The following is a 17,889-nucleotide window of genomic DNA, read 5'->3' as shown; positions in this document are numbered from 1 at the left end:
AAAACTACAGGGAGCTATAGCCAAATGGAAAGGTTGTAATGACCGACATGACAAATCATGAGTTGATTGACTCTTGTACGTTCTCATAGACCCGTGAGTTTGCTTGACTTGCCCTTATAGTTCAGATCACATTTGCGAGTTGTTTGGAGAAGCTGTGAGCCGGGGCCTTCAAGATACCCCACCCAAGGTGCACAGCCTTCCATGTCCTCAAGCTGAGCCAGTGCAAAGACTACCTTGTTGTGAATTAGCTTCATGTCTACATCTCCCCAGTTTAGCTTGATATCCACATGAATGGGCGCACCAGGGCCTCTGGTCACTGCAAATGAACTCCAGATGCATGGGCCACTCTATGCATCTGGCTTTACATGGGTACTGGGGAATTGGACCCAGGCCTTTAGGCTTTTCAGGCACACACCTTAACTGCTGAACCATCTCTGCAGCCCCATTATCATTTTCAACATCATTAAAAAAAAAACACAGGATGTCTGGAAAAATGTATATACTATGCTTATCAAACTGCCCAGTAAGCACTTCTCTTAATATTCATACCCTTATATTAACGCTACTCTCACTTTGGGTAGAGAATCTTCCCTTTTCAGATGGCAGTGACCTTGGGACGACTCAGAAGGTATCATAGTGCTGGAAGTGACTGGAGTACTGAGTAACATCTCGATCATACTTTCCAAGGCTCAGGGTCTAATGCGGAAGAGGTAGCGGAAAGAATGTAAGAGCCAAAGGAAGGGTAGGACTCCTTACAACGTGCTCCCTCCAGACACAAAAATGGCCTGGATACCCATGACCTCACAGTGCCTGACACTACCTACACAAGACCATCATAATAGGAGGAAAAGATGATGACATCAAAATAAAAGAGAGACTGATTGAGAAGGGGAGGGGATATGATGGAGAGTGGAGTTTCAAAGGGGAAAGTGGGGGGGGGGGGGCATTACCATGGGATATTTTTTATAATCATGGAAGTTAATAGAAATTTGAAAAAAATAAAACTAAAAAGAGACACATTTGGGGCTAGAAATATGGGTTAGCAATTAAGCTGCGTGCCTGCAAAGCCTAAGGACACAGGCTTGAGTCCCCGGAACCCACATAAAGTCAGATGTACACAGTGGTGCATCTTGGCTCTGGAGTTTGTTTCCAGTGGCTGGAGGCGCTGGTGTGCCCATTCTCTCCCCACTCCTCTCTCTAATAAATACAAATAAAATTAAAAACTAAAAGAATATATATGAAGACTGGAAAAAAAAAAGAGACACATTTGTTATCTCCCCAGATCCTTCCCAGGAAGCATGAAATATAATAGATTCTTGCATAAAAAAAGTCTTTCCCACCGGGGGGCGGGGGGATGGCACACGCCTTTAATCCCAGCATTTAGGAGGTAGAGGCAGGAGGATCACTGTGAGTTTGAGGCCACCCTGAGACTCCATAGTGAATTCCAGCTCAGCCTGGGCTAGAGTGAGACTCTACTTCGAAAAACCGAAAAAAAAAGACGTCTTTCCCAAGAGTGACATTTATTCTTGTTTGGAGAGAGAGTGTGTGTGTGTGTGTGTTCCAATTCATGTTTCTGTATGACTAAGCCGTGTGTGTTCACAACAGTTATAAATGGCAGTGAAGGAATATCCTGTAACATTGAGCAAGTCTTTTCGCCCGGAATTTTGTGTTATCTTACAGCAGTAAAGCCCCCTTCTCTGTTAAGGCCTTGTGATGGATGAGGAAGCAGATGGTATTCTTCACCCTCTACCAATGGGGTCGCTCGAGGGGGCTTGGCAGATGGAGGGAGGGCGTTGCTGCTCCTGTCTGCCAGGTGATGGCACGTGACCCAGACACCCACTGTTGCTTAGATGTTCCAGAAGTAGCATGATGGCACCCCAGGAGAAGACATCAGCAGTAGCTGCACGACACACACCCCCAGCTAAAACACTGTGCCCCAGTTCTCCAGGACCCCTCCCTCCCTCCCCCAGTTCCTCCTGCCTTCCCACAGTGTCACCCTCCACTTTTTCAGTTCAGTTAATTTTGTCAACCAAGGTCCAAAAATCTTAAATGGAAATAAAATTACGGAAATATGGAATTCATAAGATTTTTTTGACAGTAGGTCTGATCACAGAAATCAGAGTTCATTTAAAAAAAAAATAATTTTGGGGCTGAAGAGATGACTTAGTGGTTAAGGCACTTACTTGCCTGTGAAGCCTAAAGACCCAGGTTCTATTCTCCAGGACCCATGTAAGCCAGATGCCCAGGAAAGCACATGCGTCTGGAGTTAAATTGCAGTGGCCCATGGTACTGGTGCACCTATTCTCTCTCTCTCCCTTTCTCTCTCAAATTAATACATAAAAAAAATTATTTTAAAAAACAATTAGGCCAGGCGTGGTGGTGCACGCCTTTAATCCCAGCACTTGGGAGGCAGAGGTAGGAGGATCGCTGTGAGTTCGAGGCCATCCTGACACTCCATAGTGAATTCCAGGTTAGCCTGGGCTAGAGTGAGACCCTACCTCAAAAAAAAAAACAAAACAACAGTTAGGAGTTGGAGAGATGCTTTAGCAGTTAAAGCCCTTGCCTGTGACGCCTAAGGACGCAGGTTCGATTCTCTAGTATCCACTTAAGCCAGATGCACAAGGTGGCACATGCCTCTGGAGTTTGTACACAGTGAGTAGAAACCCTGGTGCACCCATTCTCTATATGACTCTCTCTCTCCAATAAATAAATAAAGTAGAAGGAAAATACTTAATAGTAGAGGCCAGTAAGTTAAAAAGGAGACATAAAGGGAAGAGAAAGGAAGGGAGGAGGGTACTTAATAGGTTGATATTGTATGTATGTAAGTATAATGATTGTGTTGGGGAGGTAATATGATGGAGAATGGAATTTCAAAGGGGAAAGTGTGGGGGAGAGGGAGGGAATTAACATGGGATTTTTTTTTAATAATCATGGAAAATGCTAATAAAAATTTAAAAAAATAAAGTATTTAAATTTTTCTTTTAGTTATTTGAGAGAGAGTGTGTGTGTATATGGGTGCACCAGAGCCTCTTCCAACTGCAAACTCCAGATGCATGTGCCACTTTGTGCATCTGGCTTTACTTGGGTACTGGGGAATAGAACCCAGGCCATCAGGCTTTGCAAGAAAGTGACTTTTAACTGCTGAGCTATTTCTCCAGCCCTCAGTGTGCATAGACATAAGTCTAGACCAAGTGAAGACCTTTGAGCATGTCTTCTCTCCATAATGGTTTTGTTTTTCATATCTGTGTTCTGAGGCACAGGTGGGGGATCATTATGAGTTTGAGGCCAGCCTGGGACTACAAGGTAAGTTCCAGGTCAGCCTTGACTACAGTGAGATCTTGTCTCTACCCTCCTACAAAAATAAATATAAAGCCGGGTGTGGTGGCGCACACCTTTAATCCCAGCACTTGGGAGGCAGAGGTAGGAGGATCTCTGTGTGTTTGAGGCCACCCTAAGAATACATAGTGAATTCCAGGTCAGCCTGGGCTAGAGTGAAACCCACCTCAAAAAAAGAAAAGAAGGGCTCGAGAGATGGCTTAGCGGTTAAGCGCTTGCCTGTGAAGCCTAAGGACCCCAGTTCGAGGCTCGGTTCCCCAGGTCCCACCTTAGCCAGATGCACAAGGGGGCGCATGCGTCTGGAGTTCGTTTGCAGAGGCTGGAAGCCCTGGTGTGCCCATTCTCTCTCTCTCTCCCTCTATCTCTTTCTCTCTGTGTCTGTTGCTCTCAAATAAATAAATAAAAAAAAAAAGAAAAGAAAAGAACAGAAAAGAAAAAGAAATACAGGTATAGATTCATAAGGACATACTACAGTTAATCTTTTTGCTAATTTGATAGGCCAAATTGCAGTTTGCCAAAAGTGATACCTTATATTAGATTTAGTTATTGATTACTTTTAATTATTTAGTAAGGAAACATCTCTTAAGTGTGTATGTACCTGAACAAAATCTATCATAGGCAAAAAATTCCTCAGAATTCTCGTCTTCTTATTCCAGTATAGGCATAAAAATATTTTTCTACTCTGCTTTTTCTTTCTCTCTGTGTCAAATAAATGAATAAAAAATATTTTAAAACGTGGGGCTGCACTACAGTAAACTTATAAATATGTTTACAAGGGGAGAGCGAGTTCTCTGGGCTGCCTGACCATTCCCGCACCTCCAGGTTCTGGTGAGCTTCTCCTCATGTGGGCAAGGCTACCCCCTGCTCCCCGAAGGCAGAAGCTCTTTGAACTTTTTTTTTTTTCTCTCTCTCTAAATCTCTTTTTATGTTTTTTCCAGGCCCCGCCCATGAGTTCTCAGATGACACGGGTATATTCATTGTCCTTGCCTTGGTTCTGTACTTCCCGCAGTAAATACAATAATTTGAAAATAATTAAAAGGGCTGGAGAGATGGCTTAGCGGTTAAGTGCTTGCCTGTGAAGCCTAAGGACCCCAGTTCGAGGCTCAACTCCCCAGGACCCACGTTAGCCAGATGCACAAGGGGGCGCATGCATCTGGAGTTCGTTTGCAGTGGCTGGAAGCCCTGGCGCGCCCATTCTCTCTCTCTCTCTCTCTCTCTCTCTCTCTCTCTCTCTCTCTATCTCTATCTCTATCTCTCTATCTCTCTGTGTGTGTGTGTGCTTGTCACTCTCAAATAAATAAATAAAGTTTAAAAAAATAATTTAAAAAAAGATGGGGCTGGAGAGATGGCTTAGCGGTTAAGCGCTTGCCTGTGAAGCCTAAGGACCCCGGTTCGAGGCTCGATTCCCCAGGACCCACGTTAGCCAGATGCACCAGGGGGCGCACACGTCTGGAGTTCGTTTGCGGTGGCTGGAGGCCCTGGCGCCCCCATTCTCTCTATCTATCTGCCTCTTTCTCCCTCTGTCACTCTCAAATAAATAAATAAAAATAAACAAAACTTTAAAAAATGAAAAAGAAAAAAGATGGGGGGCTGGAGAGATGGCTTAGCAGTTAAGGCGCTTGCCTGAGAAGCTTAAGAACTCATGTTTAAATCTCCAGGTCCCACGTAAGCCAGACACACAGTGATACAAGTGTGCAATGTCGTATATGCACACAAGGGAACACACGTGTCTCGAGATCATTTTCAGCACCTGAAGGCCCTGGAGTGCCCATTTTGTCTCTGTCTCTCTCTTGCACTCTCTTAAAAAAAAAAAAAAAAAAGAAGATGGGGCGGGGGAGATGGCAGTTAAGGGCATTTTCTTGCAAGCCTGATGGCCTTGGTATGATTCTCCAATACCCACATAAAAACAGATGTACAGGGCTGGAGAGATGGCTTAGCAGTTAAGCGCTTGCCTGTGAAGCCTAAGGACCCCGGTTCGAGGCTCAGTTCCCCAGGTCCCACGTTAGCCAGATGCACAAGGGGGTGCACGCATCTGGAGTTCGTTTGCAGAGGCTGGAAGCCCTGGCGCGCCCATTCTCTCTCTCTCCCTCTACCTGTCTTTCTCTCTGTGTCTGTCGCCCTCAAATAAATAAATAAATAATTTTTAAAAAAAACAGATGTACAATGTGGCACATGTGTCTGGAGTCTGTTTGCAGTGGCAGGAGGCCCTGGTGTGCCCATACACACACACACGCACACACACATACACACACATGCACGCACGCATACTTTCTTCCTTTTTCTTTCTCCCTCTCTCAAATAAATAAAAATGTTAAAATTTTTTTCTAAAGTTATTAATTACATTAGAAAGTTAGAAGCAACGATCTCTTCTTTGAGATTTATTGTTTAATTATAATAAATTTCTTTATAAACTTTGTGCAACCCCTGATAATCAATACTATATTATGTCTATATACAGTCAAACAGGAGAAGGAAGAGGTGGAACTGGTAGGCTTCTTTTTTTGTTTTGGTTTTTTGAGGTAGGGTCTCACTGTAGTCCAGGCTGTCCTGGAATTCACTATGCAGTCTCAGGGCGGCCTCAAACTCATGTTGATCCTCCTACCTCTGCCTCCCGAGTGCTGGGATTAAAGGCATGCGCCACCACGCCTGTCCTGGTAGACTTTTAAGTAGAATAATACCTCAAGGGCTGGATAGATGGCTTAAAGTAAGGTGTTTGCCTGGGAAGCATAAGAATCCAGGTTCGATTCCCCAGTACCTACGTACAAGGTGGCACCTGCATCTGGAGTTTGTTTGCAGTGGCTAGAAGCCCTGGTGTGCCCATTCTCTCTCTGTCTCTCTCTCTCTCTCTCTTCCTCTGCCTCTTTCTCTCAAATAAAAAAATAAATAAATACTGCAAGATATTAATTACTATACACATGGAGTACATTAAAATTTCAAAGGAGGGTGCTGGAGATATGGCTTTAGGGGTTAAGGCTTTTGCCTATGAAGTAGAAGGACCCAGGTTCGATTCCCCAGGACCCATGTAAACCAGATGCACAAGGGGGCGCACGCATCTGGAGTTCATTTGCAGCAGCTGGAGGCCCTGGTTTGCCCATTCTCCCTCTCTCTGCTTCTCTCTAAATAAATAAATAAATAAATAAATGTAAAATATATATTTTTTTAAATTTAAAGGAAAGTATTGCAAAGAGTAGAAGGAATTTTATCAGAATAGTAATGGTAATGTCAAAGGATAAAACAACTTAAAGATTTTAATTAACTTTATGTTCAGTCCAGAATTGGAAACACTCATTCTATTTTATGAGATAAAGATTGTTTGATTCCAGAATAGGAAAAAGGGCAATTAAAATGTTTAAATTGTAGTGTTGTTCTCTAACAGTGGTTATATGAGAGTCACAGGATTAAGAGTAATTTTTTCTTCTTTAATTCCCTTATAAAAAATTTCTATAGGGCTGGAGAGATGGCTTAGCGGTTAAGCGCTTGCCTGTGAAGCCTAAGGACCCCGGTTCGAGGCTCGGTTCCCCAGGTCCCACGTTAGCCAGATGCACAAGGGGACGCACGCGTCTGGAGTTCGTTTGCAGAGGCTGGAAGCCCTGGCGAGCCCATTCTCTCTCTCTCCCTCTATCTGTCTTTCTCTCTGTGTCTGTCGCTCTCAAATAAATAAATAAAAAATGAACCAAAAAAAAAATTTAAAAAAAAAATTTCTATAGAAGCATTATATCTTTTTCACCGGAAAAAAAAAAAAGTTTATTAAAAAAAAAATCACATTCTGCTGAATTAAAAAAAATCTGGCTAGGTGCAGTGGTGTAGACCTTTAATCCCAGCACTTGAGAGGCCAGGGTAGGAGGGGCCCCGTGAGTTCAAGGCCACATATGAGACTACATAGTGAATTCCAGGTCAGCCTGAGCTAGAGCGAGACCCTACCTGGGGGGTGGGGGGAATGGTTCAGTGGATAAAGCTCTTGATCTACAATGATTGAGATGGGGAGGGGATATGATGGAGAATGGAATTTCAAAGGGGAAAGTGTCAGGTGGGGAGGGAGGGAATTACCATGGGATATTTTTTTATAATCATGGAAAATGCATCCAGGTGAGCTGATCGTAACTGCCCAACCTAGCCCGCTGCATCACCATAGTGCACCAAGGTGGGAACGGGCTTCACAACTCAACGTAGGTGAGATAGAAACTCTCTGCAAAAGGTAACTTGGAGGCCGGAGAGATGGTCTAGCTGTTAAGGTGCTTGCCGGCAAAGCCAAAGGACCCAGGGTCAATTCCCCAGTACCCACATAAAGCCAGATGCAGAAGGTGGTGCATACATCTGGAGTTTGTTTACAGTGGCTACAGGCTTTGTTGTGCCCATTATTTCTCTCTCTCCCTCTGCCTCTTTCTCTCTCTCAAATAAATAAGAATGAAAATGGGGGAGGGGGGTTCGAGGTCTCACTGTAGCCCAGGCTGACCTGGAATTCACCATGTAGTCTCAGGGTGGCCTCGAACTCATGGTGATCCTCCTACCTCCGTCTCCCAAGTGCTGAGATTAAAGGTGTGTGCCACCGTGCCCTGCCCTGCAGCCCTATTTTTATTTTTTTTTAAAGTATTTGATTCTAGCTTGAGAGGCAGAGGTAGGAGGATAGCCATGATTTCGAGGCCACCCTGAGACTACATGGTGAATGCCAGGTCAGCCTGGGCTAGAGTGAGACCCTACCTCAAAAAAAAAAAAAAAATCTCAGAGTAAGTTTTTAGTCCTTGAGCTACCATGAAGTTTAAGAACTTATGTTTGAATCTCCAGGTCCCACGTAAACCAGACATGCAGGAAGACAAGCATGCAATGTCACACACGTGCACAAGGGGCGAATGCACCTGGAGTTCCTTTGCAGCGGCTGAATGCCCTGGCACACCCGTTCACTGTCTCTCTCCCTCTCTCTCTTCTTCCCCTTCTCCTCCTCCTTCTTCTTCCTCCTCCTCCTCTTCTTCTTCCTCTTCTTCTTCTTCTTTTTCCTCTTCCTCCTCTTCCTCTTCCTCTTCTTCCCCTTCTTCTCCTTCTTCTCCTTCTTCTTCTCCTTCTTCTTCTTCTTCTCCTTCTTCTTCTTCTTCTCCTTCTCCTTCTCCTTCTCCCTCTCCCTCTCCCTCTCCCTCTCCCTCTCCCTCTCCCTCTCCCTCTCCCTCTCCCTCTCCCTCTCCCTCTCCCTCTCCCTCTCCCTCTCCCTCTCCCTCTCCCTCTCCCTCTCCCTCTCCCTCTCCCTCTCCCTCTCCCTCTCCCTCTCCCTCTCCCTCTCTCCCTCTCTCCCTCTCCCTCTCCCTCTCCCTCTCCCTCTCCTTCTTCTTCTTCCTCTTCTTTCTCTCAAATAAATTTTTAAAAACATAAAAATAATAATATGATGTTCTAATACATAGATGAACCTTTGTGTCTTGGTTTGGTTTAGATAGGGCACAGGGTCACACCATGTAGTATTGTAGGTTGGCCTGGAACTCACTGTTGAAACCCAGACAACCCCAAACTTATGATCCCTCTGCCTAAGCCTCCTGTGTACTGAGATTGTAAGGAGTGCCCCCGCACGTGTCTCTTCTCATATGTTTTTTTTAAATTTTATTTTAGAGAGAGAGACAAAGAGAAAGAGAGAATTGGCATGCCAGGGCCTCAGCCATTGCAATGGAACTCCAGACACTTTCGCCACCTAGTGGTCATGTGCAACCTTGCGCTTTCCTCACCTTTATGCTTCTGGCTAATGTGGGATCTGGAGAGCTGCACATGGGTCTTTAGGCTTCACAGGCAAGCGCCTTAACTGCTAAGCCATCTCTCCAAATCTCTTTTTTGCTTTGTTTTGTTTTTGGGTTTTCAAGGTAGGGTCTCATTCCAGCTCAAGCTGACCTGGAATTCACTATGTAGTCTCAGGGTGGCTTCAAACTCATGGTGATCCACCTACCTCTGCCTCCCGAGTGCTGTGATTAAAGGCGTGTGCCACCATGCCCAGCTTCATTTGTTTGTATAGAAGTATTTCACTTTCATCTTTCATATTTATATCTATGATTTAATCACAAATTAATTTCTGAGCCTGCTGTAAGATATAGCATGCTATAAGGGCCTTCCATATAAATAATGAAGGGCTCCATTGATTGAAAAGTCATCCTGTCCCCCACTAAATTCCCCTGATAACTTTATGGTTAGTAGCTAACTATATATGCATGTGTCTATTTTTAAACTCTATTCTGTTCCATCAATCTATTTGTCCTTATGCCAATATCATACTTAATTATGCTTTTAGAGTAAGTTTTAGATTAATTCAGCTATGTAGTATATATTTTTTGGAAGCCAGCCAGACTACATGAGTCCCTACTTCAAATCATTGCTGTTTCAAAATGCCAAATGTAGCTAGGAGTGGTGGATCACTCCTTGAATCCTCCTTTAATCAGGAGGCAGAGGTAGGAGGATTGCTGTGAGTTCAAGGCCAGCCTGGGACTACAGAATGTGTTACAGATGAGCCTGGGCTAGGCTAGAATGAGACCCTGCCTTGAAAAAACCAAAATGGATGGATGGATGGATAGATAGATAGATAGATAGATAGATGATAGATTTGAAACAGGGTCTCAGTATATATATATATATAATTTTATATTCTGGTCCCAAGTTAAAGAGGAAACATGGAACAGTTTACCACTAAAACTACAGTACCCATTGTTTTCTATGTGTACCGAGAGGTCTCAGGACATGCCACTCCAAAATATAACTCCATAGAGACAAACAAAACAGTAGGAGGAAGGTCACTTACTCCAGCGCCCTCAAAGCAGGCCATAAAACCTCACTGACATTCCTCTGCATAGCTCACAAGACCTTCGTCCCACAGCCCCACAGACACCCAGTCTGTATCGAAGGAAAGGAATGCTCTTATCTCAGAAGACAGAGAGGCGCAGAGGACAATCCAGCCCGTTTCCGCCCAGTTTATCCCCACTGGATTGTAGCACCTTTGCCCAATTAGACTTCTGCATGACGCCTAAATGCCTCTCTTCACCAAGCCTAAACACACAAATGCGCAAGTTTCCTATTTGCGGGGAATCTTCATTTCTTTTATCTTCTTTTTTAATTGACAACTTCCCTAATTGTAAACAATATCCCATGGTAATTCCCTCCCTTCCCATACTTTCCCCTTTGAACTCCACTCTCTATCATATCCCCTCCCCCTCTCAATCAGCCTCTTTTATTTTTTTTAATTTTTATTTATTTATTTGAGAGCGACAGACACAGAGAGAAAGACAGATAGAGAGAGAGAGAGAGAATGGGCGCGCCAGGGCTTCCAGCCTCTGCAAACGAACTCCAGACGCGTGCGCCCCCTTGTGCATCTGGCTAACGTGGGACCTGGGGAACTGAGCCTCGAACCAGGGTCCTTAGGCTTCACAGGCAAGCGCTTAACTGCTAAGCCATCTCTCCAGCCCAGCCTCTTTTATTTTTATTTTGAAGTCATGATCTTTTCATCCTCTTATGATGGTCTTGTGTAGGCACTGTGAGGTCATGGGTATCCAGGCCATTTTGTGTCTGGAAGAGTGCATTGTGAGCAGTCCCACCCTTCCTTTGGCTCTTACATTCTCTCCGCCACCTCTTCTGCAATAGACCCTGAGCCTTGGAAGGTGTGATGGAGAAGTCTCAGTGCTGGACACTCCTCTGTCACTTCTTCTCACTGTCACTTTTGAGTCATCTCAGGGGTCATCTGAAAAGAGAAGCTTCTCTAACCAAAAGTGAGGCTAGCATTAACATATGGGTATGAGCATTAAGAATAGGGCAGTTTGGTGAGTGTAATGTTTGCATGTAGCCAGGTAAGAGCAGAAGTTATATTCTTAGGGCTCATGACCTCCCCTGCCCGTAGGCTTTTGACTGGGTTTTCAGTAGCAGGCATGTATTCCCTCCCCTGAATCAGGTCTTCAGTCAAATTTGAGAGCAGTTGGTTTCTCCCAAAACGGACATGCCACTATTGCACTCATTTGGTCATTCGGCCTGGCTGGCCAAACTTAAGGCTTGTGGTGTTCACAGGTTTCACCTCTGATAACTTTTGTCTCCTGTAGGCCTGCATGCAGGGCTTCATTTTCCAGCTTTCTGGTCTATAAGGAGAGGGTTTTCAGCTCAGCTCCAGCTTGATTTCTCAGTGATCTTGCAGCCCAGGCATGTGAAGTCTTCAGCAATAGGGTTTTTGCCATCTATTCCTGTTGGGAAACCAAGAGCTTTGGCAATGGCCTGTAATGTTTTGGGGGGGGGGGCATCAGGGCCCTCCCTGGCTGTGGTGGTTTGAATAGATGGCCCCCAATATATTCAGTTGTTTATTTGTTCATAGTTTGCATCTGCAGCCACCTGGCTGGAGGCCATGTCACTGGGAGGATCTCAAAGTGTGGTGGTGGGTTTCAGATTTCAATCTAAAGATATGAAAAGTATGCCTAGCTGGAGCTCCTGAAGTGTGCTGTGGCTTTTGGGTTTTGGCTTCTGCTTCTCTCTCTCTCTCTGCTTGGTCCTATGAAGGCAGGCCAGCTTCTTCTGCCATTATGGAACTTCCCCTGGATCTGTAAGCTTCAGTAAATATCCCTTCCTCCATAACTGTGCCTGGTCTGGAAGCTCATCTCAGTGAACCTGAAGCTGTCTGATACACTGGCCAACAACTCACTGGAAGGTATCCCATCATTGGCACTGAAATTTTTTCTAGTAACAGTCTATGGCTTCTGGGTCAGGAACACAATTATTATTATTTTGGGGGGGGTTCGAGGTAGGGTTTCACACTAGACCAGGCTGACCTGGAATTCGCTATGTAGTCTCAGGCTGGCCTCGAACTCATGGCAATCCTCCTACCTCTGCCTCCAGAGTGCTGGGATTAAAGGCATGCACCACCACGCCCAGCTTTTTTTTGTTTTTGAGAGAGAGAGAGAGAAAATGGGTGCACCAGGGCCTTTCAGTCACTACAAATGGACGCTAGATGCCTGCGCCCCCTTGTGGGCATGTGCGACATTGCACGCCTGCATCACTTTAGCATCTGGGATCCTGGAGATTTGAACAAACGTTCTTAGGCTTCTGCAGGCAAGTGCCTCTTAACCACTGAGCCACCTCTCGGGCCCAGGAACACGATTCTTCATGAGGGAGAGAATGCCATGAGCAAACTTCTCAGGAGCACACTGCACAGACAAGGTACAGTAGCCAACCATGTGGAGAATAAGAGCCGAAGTCTCTGCGTTAGTAGGAGTCAGGGGAAGCAGTGGTTGGCAGGGCCCTGGGTTAAAGCAAACCTAAGCTGTCTGGCACCAAGGCCCCAGGCTAGGGAGGGGTCGCAGCAGCCTGAACCAACAGTTGTATCTCAGGGCCCAGACCTGCAAGGGAGCTCCTCCCCCCATTCTTGGGGGTCACAGTGAGCCTGGACCCCCAGACAAAATCTCAAACCCTGAGATCAGCAGGAAATAAGGCCACTCCCTCTCTAAGCACAGGATACCTGGACATTCCGATGAGACTTAGGCTTTGCCCATAACCCTGTGGCCTTTGGACAGCTGCCTAGGAAACTGGTATCAGCCAGCACCTTTGCAAACCTTCCCTTGGCCATTGCCTACGTGCTGGAACGAATGTCCCCATATTGGGCATAGTCTAGCAACCTTTAAACCCACCAAGGTCTATGGGTGCCTGGGCTGCAGGCCACTGAGAAGCCCAGCTGGAGCTCATGTGGAAGTTACCTGGCTGTCAGGATGCTGGAAAGAGCTACGCAGCCTGGCAGAGGAGGAACGTCGTCTGTGCTCTTAACCAGTGGTGGGCCCTGTTGAGGGACATGGCTGTCCAGCCAGGCCAAATATATCAATCTGTAACAATGGTGGCAGATCTGTTTTTGGGGAAACCAACTGCTCTCTGGTTGGATTTGAGGCCCGCTCGATGGGAGGGAATTCATGTCTCGTATTGAAATCCTAATCAAAAGCCTAAGGCTTGGGAGGTCATAAGGCCTTGGTGAAGGGGGGCTGCTACTGTGGCGTGGCTGAATGGGCATATCAGGCCCACTAAGTTGCCCTCTATTTATTTGCATTTATGCCCATGCATTAATGCTGCCCTCACTTTTAGTCAGAGAAGCTTCTCCTTTCCGATGGTGGTGACCAGTGGGATCTCTCAAAACTCAAAGTGCTGAGAAGACATGACGGTGAATGGAGAGTTCAGATCTCAAGTAGACATCTCTCTCACACTCTCCAAGGCTGAGGGGCCACCGCAGAAGAGGTGGCAGAAAGAACGTAAGTGCCAAACAATGGGGTTGGGGCGGGAGGCAGTGCTTTGGGAATGCTGTTTTCCAGACATTAAGTGGCTGTTGTGTTCATGACCTCACAGCGACTGATGCTGTCTACACCAGACCTGCATTATATGAGGGCACAAAACAAATGATGACATCAGGGAGGGAGAGATGGCTTAATGGTTAACGCATTTGCCCACAAAGCCAAAGGACCTCGTTTCGATTCCCCAGGACCCACGGAAGCCAGATGCACAAGGTGGTGCACGCTCCTGGAGTTTGTTTGCAGTGGCTGAAGGCCCTGGCACACCCATTCTCTCTCTATCTCTCTCCCTCTTTCTCTCTCAAACAAAAATACAAACGTATTTTTTTTTAATGATGACATCAAAATAGAAGAGAGACAAGGAAAAGGGGAGAAGAAAGAGGGATAAAAGGAGGATGGTTGGAGGGAATTATGATTAGGGTATATTATATATAGGAATGGAGGTTGTCAAAGAAAAAATATTTTTAAAAATATGTGAACATTCATTAATCCTGTATGAAACTACAGAATCCCTCCAAACTAACATGGATTGATTAATTAGAAATGAGTTGCCATTGTGTTAAATTAGCTAATAGTCAGGGCCTGGATAGATGGCTCAGCAGTTAAAGGCATCTGCTTGCAAAGCCTAAAGCCCTGGGTTCAATTCCTTAGTACCCACATAAAGCACAATGTACAAATGAAACATGCCTCTATACACCCAAAATTTGTTTGCAGTGGCAAGAGGCCCTGGTGTGCCCATTCTCTCTTTCTTGCTTGCTCTCTCTGCAAATAAATAAAAAGAAAAACAAACGTAGCTAATCATGTCATCCAGACAATTGCATTATTTTCCAAATCACATTTCCTGGATTCGCTATGAGAATATCATGATCATTTTTGTCAAATGTCTCTGTAGGCTAAAAATTCACGATCTATGACATCTGTGGGCGGGGAATGGGTGGCGTACTCCTGTAATCCCAGCACGTGGGGGGTAGAGGTCGGAGGGTGAGGAGCTCAGTGTCATCCTTGGCTACATATGGAGTTCCAGATCAGCCTGCGACACGCAGCAAAACCCAAACCCCAAAACCAAACAAAAACCATCTTCTAAGAGAAAATGAGGTTAGCTGGGGATACCTTTGTTTTCCGTGAACCCAAGCTGGTGCATCCTGGCAAATAAAAGTCTCCTGATTTGTTTAGCAGCGTCTGTGTCTCTGGGACTTGTAACAACTCCCGGCCCTGCCCACGGGCTAGCACCCTACTTTATCCTTCCTGGTTCTCCCCACGGGGAAGCGAAGGTGTTACTCTCACAGAAAACCAAAACAAAAGCAAAAGAAAAGCCTTGGTGATTCACTCCCGGGAGAAAGGTTGTTCCTCTGTACTCTAGTCAGAACCCAACAGCGTGCATGCAGACTGGACCAAGGTGACATGACTAATCTCCTTAGCCCCCCCATGATAACCTCCAGGAAAGAGATGAAGCCTTATTTACCCACATTGCGCTGAGCACCAGGCCAGTCCAGAGGGCTTCTTGGCACAGGCCTGGCCTTGGGGTGACCTGAGGATACTCTTACAGGTCCTCTCTTTCCCTTGCAAACCTCCAGGGAGAATGAGCGCACCAGGACTTCCAGCCATTGCAAACGAATTCCAGATGCATGCGTCACTTCGTGCATCTGGCTTCATGTGGGTAGTGGGGAATCGAACACGGGTCAGGTTTTGCAGGCAAGCACCTTAACCACTGAGCCAACTATAGCCAAATGTCTCTCTGTCACAGTGTCTCACTACGTAGCCCTGGCTGGCCTCAAACTTGCACAGATCCTAGAAGTCCCTAGAATACTGAGAGAACAGATCTCTGCTGCCACACCCTGCTTTCCGTTGTGGTTGTTTGTAAACAAGGTCTTACTCTGTAGCCCAGGCTGGCCTCAAAATCAGGACAGTCTGGCCTGGGGAAATGGCTTAGTGGTTAAGGCGTTTGCCTGCGAAGCCTAAGGATCCCGGTTTGACTCCCCAGGACCCATGTAAGCCAGATACACAAGGTGGCGCTTGCATCTGGACTTCATTTGCAGTGGCTGGGGGCCCTCATGCGCCCATTCTCTCTTTCTGTCTCTCAAGTAAATAAATAATATTTTTTTAAAAAACAGGGCTGGAGAGGTGGATTAGCGGTTAATCACTTGCCTGTGAAGCCTAAGGATCCCGATTAGAGGCTCGATTCCCCAGGACCCACATTAGCCAGATGCACAAGGGGGCGCACGTGTCTGGAGTTCGTTTGCAGAGGCTGGAGGCCCTGGCGCGCCCATTCTCTCTTTCTATCTGCCTCTTTCTGTCTCTGTCTGTCGCTCTCAAATAAATAAAAAACAAACAAACAAACAAAAATAGGGCAGTCCTTGTGCTCCGGCCTCCACGTCTTTCTCTTTGACACTTGCCATCAACCATAGTGAGTTTCTTCTTTTTTGCGGGGACGAGGGTTAATACTTTATTAATGAGAGAGAGGATAGAGAGAGAATGAATGACAGAATATGAATGTGCATGTCAGGGCCCCCTTGCAGCCGCCAATGAACTTCAGACACACGCACCACTTTGTGCATCTGGCTTTATGTGGGTGCTGGGGAATCGAACCTCGGCTTTGCAAGGAAGTGCCTATCATGCTGAGCTATTGGCCCAGCCCCTGGAATTGTTAAAAAAAAAAAAAATACTTTTTTTAGCATAAAGCCACAGAAGCAGCTTTTGTTTTTATTATTTTATAAATCTTCATATTTATTTGGCTTTCTGACTCTGTGCTGTGCCTTCAACACCCTTCACGACGCAAGGAAAGCTCGCTCGATCCCGTCGCGGACACATTAGCCCACACGGAGCCACCACAGGCCTGGCTGACATGCTGATTTGTTCTGGACAATCTGTGGGTAAGGATTTCAGGTCTCACAGCACAAATCCCTCGAGGTCGGCCTGCAAGCATGCTGCATGCTGACCCTGGTGCTCTCCTGACCTTCCTGGGGTTCAGGTAAACAGTTCTATTCCCAGGGGTTCGGGGACAGCCTGGTTTTGTTAGAGGCTGTGTTGTAGGAAAACCTGCAACGGTTCGTTACTCTAAACACGGCCCTGGAAGACCTCGCTGTTGTTTGGAGGTGGGGTCTCGCTCTAGCCCAGGCTGACCTGGAATTCACTGTGTCGTCTCAGGGTGGCCTTGAACTCACGACCATCCTCCTACCTCTGCCTCCCGAGGGCTAGGATTAAAGGCGTGCGCCACCACACCCAGCTTCTGAGTGTGGTTCTAAAACTATTTACTTATTAATTCGCACAAGCGTGTGTGCACTCAAACAGCTTGCCACTACAAATGAATGCCAGCGCATTGGCCACTTTGTGCACCCAGCTTGAAGTGGGTACTGGGAAACTGAACCCGGTTTGTTAGGCTTTTCAGGCAAGTGCCTTAGCTGCTGAGCCATCTCTCCAGCCCCAGCCCACATATTTTATTTTTATTTTTATTTATTTATTTGAGAACAACAGACAGAGAAAGAGAGAGAGAGAAAGAATGGGCATCAGGGCCTCCAGCTACTGCAAACAAACTCCAGATGCATGTGCCGCCTTGTGCATCTGGCTAACATGGGTCCTGGGGAATCGAGCCTCAAATCGGGCCCCTTGGGCTTCACAAGCAAGTGCTTAACTACTAAGCCATCTCTTCAGCCCATTTATTTATTTTTATTTATTTATTTATTTTGTTTTTTCAAGGGAGGGTCTCACTCTAGCCCAGGCTGGCCTGGAATTCACTACAGAGTCTCAGGGTGACCTCAAACTCACGGCGATCCTCCTACCTCTGTCTCCCGAGTGCTGGGATTAAAGGAGTGCACCACCACGCCTGGCTATTTTTTTATTTTTATTTATTTATTTGAGAACAACAGAGAGAGAGAGAGAGAATGGGCCAGCCCACATATTTTAATGCATCCACGAATAAGTCATCAACATCCCTGCTTTATGGTGGCTTGATATACAGCAACCTCTATTTCATGTCCACCACCTCCTCCCCTAGGCACACCTGGGACCCCTGTGCACCTGTGTGCTCTGCCTCCAATAGCCTGGATTTCATAAAACTGCTCTCTGACCACAGATCTCCACCACTTCCACGGCTGACTCCTCCACTTGGCCTTGGCTCAAATCCTTCACCCCACCCCCACGCCCGGACTGCCTTGTGTTTCCCTCTAACTTTTACACCCTTTCTGTCTTATCCATTTTTTTTTTTTTTCAAGGTAGGGTCTCACTCTAGCCCAGGCTGACCTGGAACTCACTATGGAGTCTCAGGGTGGCCTCGAACTGCGATCCTCCTATCTCTGCC

The 17,889-nt window shown here is 46.1% G+C and overlaps 1 long non-coding RNA gene across 1 annotated transcript; it reads left to right on the top strand.

The window, feature by feature from the left end:
• The first annotated feature begins 13,401 nt into the window (after positions 1-13,401).
• On the top strand, positions 13,402-17,635 carry LOC123456255. Its single transcript, XR_006634419.1, has 3 exons — positions 13,402-13,559; positions 16,373-16,465; positions 17,587-17,635. It is a non-coding gene; the product is annotated as an uncharacterized LOC123456255 (long non-coding RNA).
• Positions 17,636-17,889: the final 254 nt, after the last annotated feature.

This window comes from Jaculus jaculus, chromosome 20, assembly GCF_020740685.1.
Source record: "Jaculus jaculus isolate mJacJac1 chromosome 20, mJacJac1.mat.Y.cur, whole genome shotgun sequence".
Taxonomy (NCBI): domain Eukaryota; kingdom Metazoa; phylum Chordata; class Mammalia; order Rodentia; family Dipodidae; genus Jaculus; species Jaculus jaculus.
This window is presented reverse-complemented; position numbering and strand designations above follow the sequence as displayed.